The following is a 9,025-nucleotide window of genomic DNA, read 5'->3' as shown; positions in this document are numbered from 1 at the left end:
AAATGGATTAAAAATGCAGCTGAAAGCCAGGATTATTTAAGGAAGGGAGAACAATAGGAAAGCATGACAAGGAAAGATCAGCCATTTGACAATGAAGCAACATCCTGAGCCTGAAGCACAATACTATTGAGTAAGCATCTGAGAAAATGTTTTATTTCTTCACCCAGGATGCATTCTCTTTCCTATTTCTCCTCCCCTCCTAGCAGTGGACTTTGGCCTTAGAGAAGTTTAACTTGGGTTTCCCTAAATGGGACCAAGAACTCCATTTGTTATGTAGTTCTGTAATTATCTGTCTTACATTTATTGTGTATACTGGATGTCCCAGTTTCATCCCACTTAAATCTGAGCAGCCACCCGTGGGCTGTAGGACCCCTAAGTGCCCTTTACAGTCAATGGAGAGAGACACTCCAGCAGCTGACAATGCGAAGCCAAAATACATCTCACCTTCTGGAGACCTCTCATCCTCCACTGATTGTAAAGGAAACCTAAAATGGGTACACTTAACACAGGTGTTTAAAGCTAGGTGGGAGGATTCCCGTCACACATAGCCTGTTCTGCTTTTACAACTCCTCCTCCCTACCAGAAAGAAGGAGGTTCAAAAGGTTCTTCTCTCCACAATGTTTGTTATATGTGTTTCAATAACTGTTCCTACCACAGTTTTCTGGGCAGCATGAGCAAGGGTATTTTTCTGGCTATAATGCTAGCTTCCTCCAAATAATGTCTTGTTATGTACTTACCAGAAAAAAAAATTTTGTTTGTCCAATAATCATGCTGCAATCATGCAAGCCCTAAGACTTTTAATTTTCAAAGACACCACAGTGCCTATCAGGATATAAGAAATTTTCACCTTAATTTTTGTTCACATGAACTAAGCCATTGCAACACATAGGAGCATGGTCAGTAAATTTAGTGCAGCATTTCAATAACAAAAGTCAGGCACTTTTGAAGATTTGGAAAATATATTGAAAGGCTACATATTTGAAGCTAACATCTTTTCATTTACGCATGTAAAACCAGTGCTACCCTTTTATCTAATTTCCTGCCCCTTTTACTAGCGATTCAGTTACAGCTCCTTTCTGTTAGGAACTGGCAGTTCAGTAGTTCAGCAGTTCAGCAGACCAAAAAGTAATGTAATATTTTGCAAGTTTTGTTGGAAAAGCAATATAGTAGTGATGTTACTAATGAGGAACATACTCATACTACAACTGGACTTTAAGAAATTAATGAAAAATAAAAAGTCCCTGTCTGCCAACTGTTGCACTTGTACAATCCTTAGTGATTAAGGAGGGCTGTATGTGTTCACCTAAAGACACAACTGAGTCCTGTCATGGGGCTGAATCTACTAAAAAGCACCACATTTCTTCAAATTCACTTATAGGAATAATTTAGACTCACAGATTTCAATCATGCTCTGCATAAGAGGTCCAGCATACTTTCTTAGTTTGGGGACAACAGAATTAGAGATGGGTCCACCTTAGAGTCACAGTCAAAATGCATCTTCCTTTTAGAGAGGTTCAAAACACAAATCTGATCCCAAATATTAGATTCTCCCTCATATAAACAGAGCTTCCAACTCTCATTTCTTGCTTCAGAAGAGAAGGGGATAATTCTTTAGAATTTCTTACTTGTATAACTCAATTTAAACTTAATAGAGAAAAAAGTTATTGACACAGTTATTAAATCATCATTTGATGATCACTGAGATTCATTGGAATCTTTCTTTAATCTTGCGTATTTAAAAGCCCTTGGTTTTTATTTGTTGTGTTTCAGGACACCTGACTTGACTGCAGTGACTGTGATCACAACTTCACCTGCCAGGTAAAAATAAATTCTGCTTTTGCAACAATTTTGTGGATAGTTTCCCTTGTCTCTCTCATAACTTCATCTTGAAGCTCTTTTTTTTTCATACCCACTATATTACTTAATGCCTGCATTTTTTATTGTTGTGGTTTTCTACTTTCTTTTTTCACTTTTTTCATCGACTTTATTCTTTTGCTGTTCTTCATTTTTGCTTAGTCTAACATTTATTGTAGTTTATTTTTAGGATACATATATATTTGGGGTAGAATTCTAATCTGAACATTTACATAATGAGTTCATGTTTTTATTGGAAAAATATATAATTGACGACTGTTCTTACTCTTCTGAGAAATGCCAATAACAAATGGCAGGCTCCAGTTCAATGAATCCTTTGCTGCTTCAACAAAACAAAACACCGAAAGCAAGCAAAGAAAGTACAATAGGATAATTTTTTACAGTTTATCCTGGGGTCAAAAATATTACAAATGTTGGTGTTTGACTTTTGTATCTGTCATAATCTTATGCTGAAATACCATTCAAATGTCAATAACATTTTGCAAAAAAACATGAAAGAGATATACTGTAAATAATCACACTGAGAGGAAATAACACACTTGAAACTGGAAATTCCTTTTTTACTTCTAGACAGAATTCTCAGTTTATTTAGATGTTAAAGAGATCTATTGCCTTTTAAAGTACACTGCTAATAGCTGGGTTAGTGTAACTGCCCTTTTCCCACACACATGTTTTTTCAGAGTAACATCTACTGATACACTTTTCAAACCCTTAAATCCCCTCAGATTCTCAAAGTGCTCTTCTGTCTTCATTTCTGGATGATGGTCACAAAGCATGAAGCCTACTGGAATAAATATAGTTTGTGAATGAGAGTCCACAGGTTTCACCACTGTTTGAGCATGTGTGTAGATCCCAAAGTTGTGTTTACCTAAAAAAACCCCACTGAGTTAAGGCTTCTCTAAAAATTGAATATTATTTGCCAAGGCTAATTGTCTTTTAAACCTGATATATCTGGACAGGATTCCAAAGAAGTGTTAACAGAGTGAATGACTGAGTAAGAACAGGCAAGGGCACATATTTAAAGTGAGGCACCCACGTGAACCAAAAGGGCATACCAATACACAGGCATTCTGTGGTGACATTATTGGCACCACCCTAGTAAAGCTTTTACTTTTACCTTTGCTACGTTAATCCACACTGCTTATTTTTTCACAACTGGTATTTTTTGTTAGATGTAGAACATCTACTATGAAGTAGTAGTTTCTAAAAGAGAGGACTGGGAAAGGGGGAGATTTTTGAGTTTTGGAAAGGGGTTGTTTGTGTATTTGTTTTCTTACATTTGGCAAAACTCCAACAGCTATTCTCCAGAAATTTCACAAGAAACATTCATATGGGCAGGAAATCTACTGGCAAGAAATGGCAGATGAAAGAGTTATGTACTGTTGAATGAGAGTTTTGCACCTGCACATTGCCTAAGTTTGAGAATATGCTATTAATATAATAACAATAGCATAATCAGTAGGATGCGTAGTCATCCACCAAGAAGATTTCGTTTCGAGACCTCATGGATAGTTTTGGCATTAGTGCAAAACAAGGAGTTTGAATCCATTTCAAACGTGCACTAAATGGAAAGGGGGGAAGCAGGGGAGGGAAACCATTCCTATCAGGATATCACATTTAAAACTAAGACAAGAACTGTGTAACTGGGCCCAGACCAGTCTATTGGAGGACCAAGGACACCAGTGGGATTACGGTAAGGAGGGGTCAGAGGAATCCTGCTTCAGACTCATTCACTGGATTCTGGTTTATTTCTACTTTATGGAGAAACTTTTTTTTCCCCTTGGGGTCATTAAACTTAAGACTGGAATAGAGCTGTTCAAAAAACTCCTGTGGAACACTTTTTGGGGTCAGGATTTGGTAATTCATTGAAATCAAAATATTTCCAATGCATACCAACACATATCAAAAAAAGTTTCAAAATAAGTGTTGTCCCAGTTTTGAAACCTGGAAGCCCTGAGGTCTTTAGTTCAAAGGTAGACTACTTGGTGGGCCATCCGGCAATGACAGGCCATCAATCCTGTACCCTGCCAGTCGGAAGGTTGAGCAATGGTCTGCCAGCCAGAGCCCTGCAGGCTTGCAGAAGAACTTAGCCAAAATCCAGCTGTCCCTGAAAAAAGTTTAGATTTCAGTCAAGTGCCAAGGTCTCTCTGAAATTTGCCAAACAGCTTTGCTTTTGAGACTGGTTTCATCAGCTTTTCTGTGTAGACATGTTTTTTTCCAAATAAATCATTTCACCCCAAAGAAACCATTTTATCTACCTCAGTAATCACCTAGATCATGCAAAATGGTATAGCATCCCTGTATTTGTCCCTGTACCCATGGTGCTGCTTCTGATTTCAGGCACAGACCTTGGAGATGTGCAATTCGGTCTTTTCAAGCTGACCAACACCTCTGCCATGCAAACAGTCCATTCCTTACTGAATTTCACCCCAGGTGGTTTCTAAGCAGCCACAAGGAGGTAATGCCCACTACTTCCTTGGTGAGAAGGCTGAGACCTGGCCAACATTGTTTATGAGGAGTTTTGGCCCCTTCCTACAGGGATCTGAAGGACTATGAAAGTAAGAGAAAACACAATTTTTTTTTTAGTGAAGAAATTACTATAATCAACTAAAACAGTATCCAGTAAAAACAGCAATACAGAAATATGAAACCTATATTGCTATCTCTTATATAAGTATTATGGTATATCAACACAGAACATACAACAGCAATCATAAGAGCCCTATGAGGGGGTGGGGAATGCACTGCTGAAACTGAACTACAATGGTACAAGAACTGCTGCCCAGCCACACTTGCTGCCCAGCCCAAGTTTTCCTACATGATAGATAAGTTTGCCTTCATTGACACTCATGGGAGCAACTTACTCATCTGGAATTTAGTCCACCAGAAAGCTAAAATACTTAGCATGGCCTGTGAACTGAGAGGCGACAGTGAACCAACATCCCTAGAAAACCATGTGCTGATCAAGACTTTCTACTCCTGCAGACAAAAATGGTTTAGGGGCTGACCCGCAGCGGTCTATTCATATATTTATTGAGCAAGATTGTTCAATAGTCTCCATATCGGCTAAACCGCTGCTTTCATCTAAATAAGACTTTTACTATAGTCTTTAAAGACAGCTAAATCAACACAGTATGCATCAGTATGTTATCAGCAGCAATGTTTTCTGAGGTTTGTTTTCTCTCCTTTATTCACTGTAAAATTCATGGAGTTGTAAGGAATACTGAGTAGGAAAAGCCATTTTAAATTGCATGTTTATGATTTTAATCTCATTTGAACAACTAACCTATAAACTGTATCATTCTGCTATTAGAAAGAAGAAATAAAAATTATATAAAACTTGTAAAGAATCACAGAGTTCTTTTCCAGATTGCTGACAGTCTGTAAATGCCTCAAAGATCTCTCCTACTTCTTTACAGAGATTAAAATTCATCAGTCCAGCAAACTGGACTATAAAATCAGCATATCGGCCCCAGAACGAGCACACTTTTCCGTTGCAGTAACATAGCTAAGATGCATTTGTGAGACAGCAGGCTGGCACAGGGCCCTGAAAGGTATTCACCATTTTGTAAAACAAAGCAGCCATCCATAATGTTTTTTGTTTCCAGATAATAAAAGGAAAGTCTCATTTTGTGACTATAAAAAAAAAATGTTAAAGTAGTACAGCTGTAAGCAGAAATCCAGTCCACTTGTGGTTTAAAGAGCTCCACGCCTACTGTACATAAAATAATATGCTGATATCATTAGCATAGACAACAGCTTGTTTTCAATTTGGCTGCAGATAATGAAATTATCCCTTAAATTACCATAACGTGGAACAAATAAACACAAAAGCAAACTCTTTTTTTTTTTTTTTCCTTCCCCCCCCCCCCCTTCAGCAGCGCTGGCTTTCAGCTATTTAGAATAAAAGCAAAGCTTCTGTTTTTCCAGAGCTCCAGTTTGACCTCAAGCAGATAAAGAACATGAAATGACAAACACGCAGCAAAGAGTTACTGTGTCCTTCCCCCCTGGCCTCTGTTTACATTAGGAAATGTACCCGGGGAGGCGGGAAGGGGAGGCAGGAGGGCTGCCTTTCAGCGCCGCGCTCAGCTCCGTTGGCTCCGGCTGGAGCTGGCCCCTGTTTCTGAGTAAGCTTACTCCACTCCAGATGTGCCGCGGCTCCAGCGTGGCTGCCATGTACAGTAAATCGGCATCTGAGGGCTCGTCAATCTGTGGGGTAGAGCAATTGCGGTCTCGCCAGGCCGCCCCACTGGCACAAACAGAAATTTGCGCCGCTGAACTGGAAAAGGAGAAGGAGGAGGAGGGAGAGGAGGGAAAGGGGCGACGGGGGGGGGGTAGGGGGGGGGGGGGGGGAAGGAGGCAAATAACGGGAGAGCAGTGTGTGAAAGTTAAGGGTCTGGAAGGTGTCTGCTCCCGGGAGGAGAAGGGGAAGAAATAAACACTAACAGCCAACGGAGGAAATGTTCTTAATGCATTTGTAAATTTACTTGTAAATGTTTTACACTTAGAGAGAAAGGGGAATGCTGCGTATCGTTTGGCAGTGCTGGCTGTCTATAGGTCCCTGTGGATATACTGGTTTAGTACGACTTGTAACCAGGGCAAAAGAAACATAAAATAGCTGGGAAAACACAGCCAATTAGTCATTACACATAGATTGTAAAAACAAGAGAGAGAGACAGAGACAGAGAAATAAATGCCCTCAGCAAATTGAGTCCCTCTTGTTTATGTCCTTGCAACATGAGCATGAAAAGCAGAGGCAACGATGCCTTCTAATCAAAGTGCAACTTGCAAAGCAGTCAGTGCTCCCATTCAAAATCCTCCAGGATTTCCTGACGCTCACAAGATTTACCTATTTGCTGTCATTGTAAAAAACAAATTGTTTCACTAATCAGGCAGTTTGCTTTGGACCCAACCCCAATTGTATGGACTCCAAGTTGGACGTTCATTTCTGATCTCCTGCCGCCTACGCAGCCGTTACTAACTGAGTTTTAATAGGATGAGAAAACGATCTTTTATAGTGGGTTCAAATGAGCTACCCAGCTTCAGGCTGACTATAGCTGTGTTTTCCTAATCATCATTTTTTAATAGCAATTCTGAGGATGAAAATGCCTTCTCCCCCTCCCTTCTCTTCCAACAGCGCCAAGTCTAGGAATGTAAATAAGTGTTAAATTGAAACACAGAACAAAAAAGGGTCAGATTTAGTGTAATTGAGTCATAGTTAAATTTAGGCTGCTTTTATTTGCAAATGTGGACTTTAATAGCAGTTCTATACAGCATTTCTGGGTAGAATAAGATGCCTTATTTATTTATTATTTTTAGAGTGATTGTGCCTGGCATTCTCAGCAAAGGCTCCCAGTCCCATTTGGCCAAGCATTCCCAAAAATGAGGTTTGCATTTTAAAGACTCTCCTTTGCTAGAGAGGCTATCCTCAGAGTACCAACTGGGTTAAATGGCAGTACCTTAAAAGGACAGAACTACCATCAGCTCTTCCAAATTTTCAAAAATTGTGAATAAAAGCTGAAAAATCACAAGGTGTAAGATTTTCCAAGGGGTATATGCGGCATCCTTTCTTGTCTCCTAATTTGTGAGTTTTCAAACCCTCCCAGCACACTGTAAGATTTTGAAAGTTTCTTTTTTAAAAGGAATGCTCAGACTCTTGCAGTATCCCTTAATTTAAAGAATGGAGGATTAAAAATGTCAAATATCATTAGATTTGAAATGACTGTAAGACTTGGTAATACAACATACAGTTCTCTATGGCACTTGATTTTCCTCAGCACTCCTTTGACAGGATGGGGTAATAAGCCCTCTTCCCTCTAGGTAAAATCAATCCTATAAGGTGCTCTGATTCTGACCACGAAGAACATACGTAATCATACACGATTAAATAATTAAAGTAAGTATGATTATTCTTATGCATAAAGTTCATACTGAGTTTTCAAACACTGGAGGCACTGAGATCATTATCTTAGATGCAGGGCAACAGAGAAGCTCAACAAGCCCCCAGCAAGCAAGCAGGAATGCATCTGCCACTGAGGACAAGTCCTTGCACAAAGGATATGTGTCATATTACCAGCTCTTCTGTCAGGACCCAAAGGAGGCATGCTGCCTCCCAATTCCTCTCATCCCAGTGTCCAGCCCATACCCCAGCTAGTCCCCAAAGACAGTTCTCATCATTGCTTTATGCCTTGTACAGTCATTTACAGCTGGACAAAATGGACATAAAGCAAGTGTATCGAATCAGGATGGCAAGATTAGGATCCAAATGACCTCAAAAACTGGCTCTTTATAGGCTACTAGTAAATGTACAACAGGGACTTCCCTTACACTGACAGAAACACGAACTGGGTGATCGAACAGGTGTTTTCAACAGCCAGCCTTTCCACACAGAAAGGCAACACAGGCTGGTCTCATTAGACAGTAGCCAAATTTAGCGAGGAATGTGACTTTTCCCATCCCGTGTTGAATGTGTGGCCCAGGAGAAATGTGATACTTAGAGGACACCAAGAGCAGTACAGTTCTTAGCTCATCCACCACAATAATGGCACTAATTTGAGAATAAGTGAGCGTAAAGCTGATAATAGTTGTCTGTAAAGAATCGTGTATGATAGTAAGATGATATCAGACAATGCTAAGTGACCATGGAGGAATGTATCTAGAAGCCAGGACAAAAAATGAATGAAGCACGAAGAGGGTGTTGAAATTGAATGGGTGAGAGAGATAGGAACAGCAGAACAAATAGTGCATTCCCTCCTCAGAGAATTCCCTCTCAGTATTATGTTCCTAACTCACAGGAACGGTGCTCTTCCACTTTAGTTTGAGCCATGTTTTTACAATGTAAAATCAAGCCCTTTCTTACATGCGTATCATAAGTGCAGACTTAACCTCAGTTTTAGTGGTCAGAAAGGCAAATTTCCCCGACAAAAGTTTAAAAAAGACAAAATTAACAGATAATCTTACTAAAATATGATAATATCTTCTTTCTTTAAAGTCTCAATTAATGCAAAATGCCTTCTTGCAAGACAGCAGGCACTAAGGAGTCAAGAAAAATTGCTTGCAAAATAAATCACAGTTCATATTTCCAACAATGACTGCCTTTTATTCATGCATTAGAATCTTGGATCTCCTATTTTCTTTGGATTTTCTTCTA

The 9,025-nt window shown here is 39.5% G+C and overlaps 1 long non-coding RNA gene across 1 annotated transcript; it reads right to left on the bottom strand.

Moving 5' to 3' along the window:
- Positions 1–2,427: 2,427 nt before the first annotated feature.
- LOC127461994 (uncharacterized) lies at positions 2,428–4,462 on the bottom strand. Its single transcript, XR_007900271.1, has 2 exons — positions 4,224–4,462; positions 2,428–2,656 (listed from the first exon to the last, which is right to left on the bottom strand). It is a non-coding gene; the product is annotated as an uncharacterized LOC127461994 (long non-coding RNA).
- Between the last annotated feature and the right edge of the window lie 4,563 nt (positions 4,463–9,025).

This window comes from Manacus candei, unplaced genomic scaffold (genome assembly GCF_025592945.1).
Source record: "Manacus candei isolate 608988 ecotype Guabito, Panama unplaced genomic scaffold, ASM2559294v1 h1tg000008l, whole genome shotgun sequence".
Classification (NCBI taxonomy): Eukaryota; Metazoa; Chordata; class Aves; order Passeriformes; family Pipridae; genus Manacus; species Manacus candei.
Note: the sequence above shows the minus strand (reverse complement) of the source record. Positions and strands in the feature narration are given on the sequence as shown.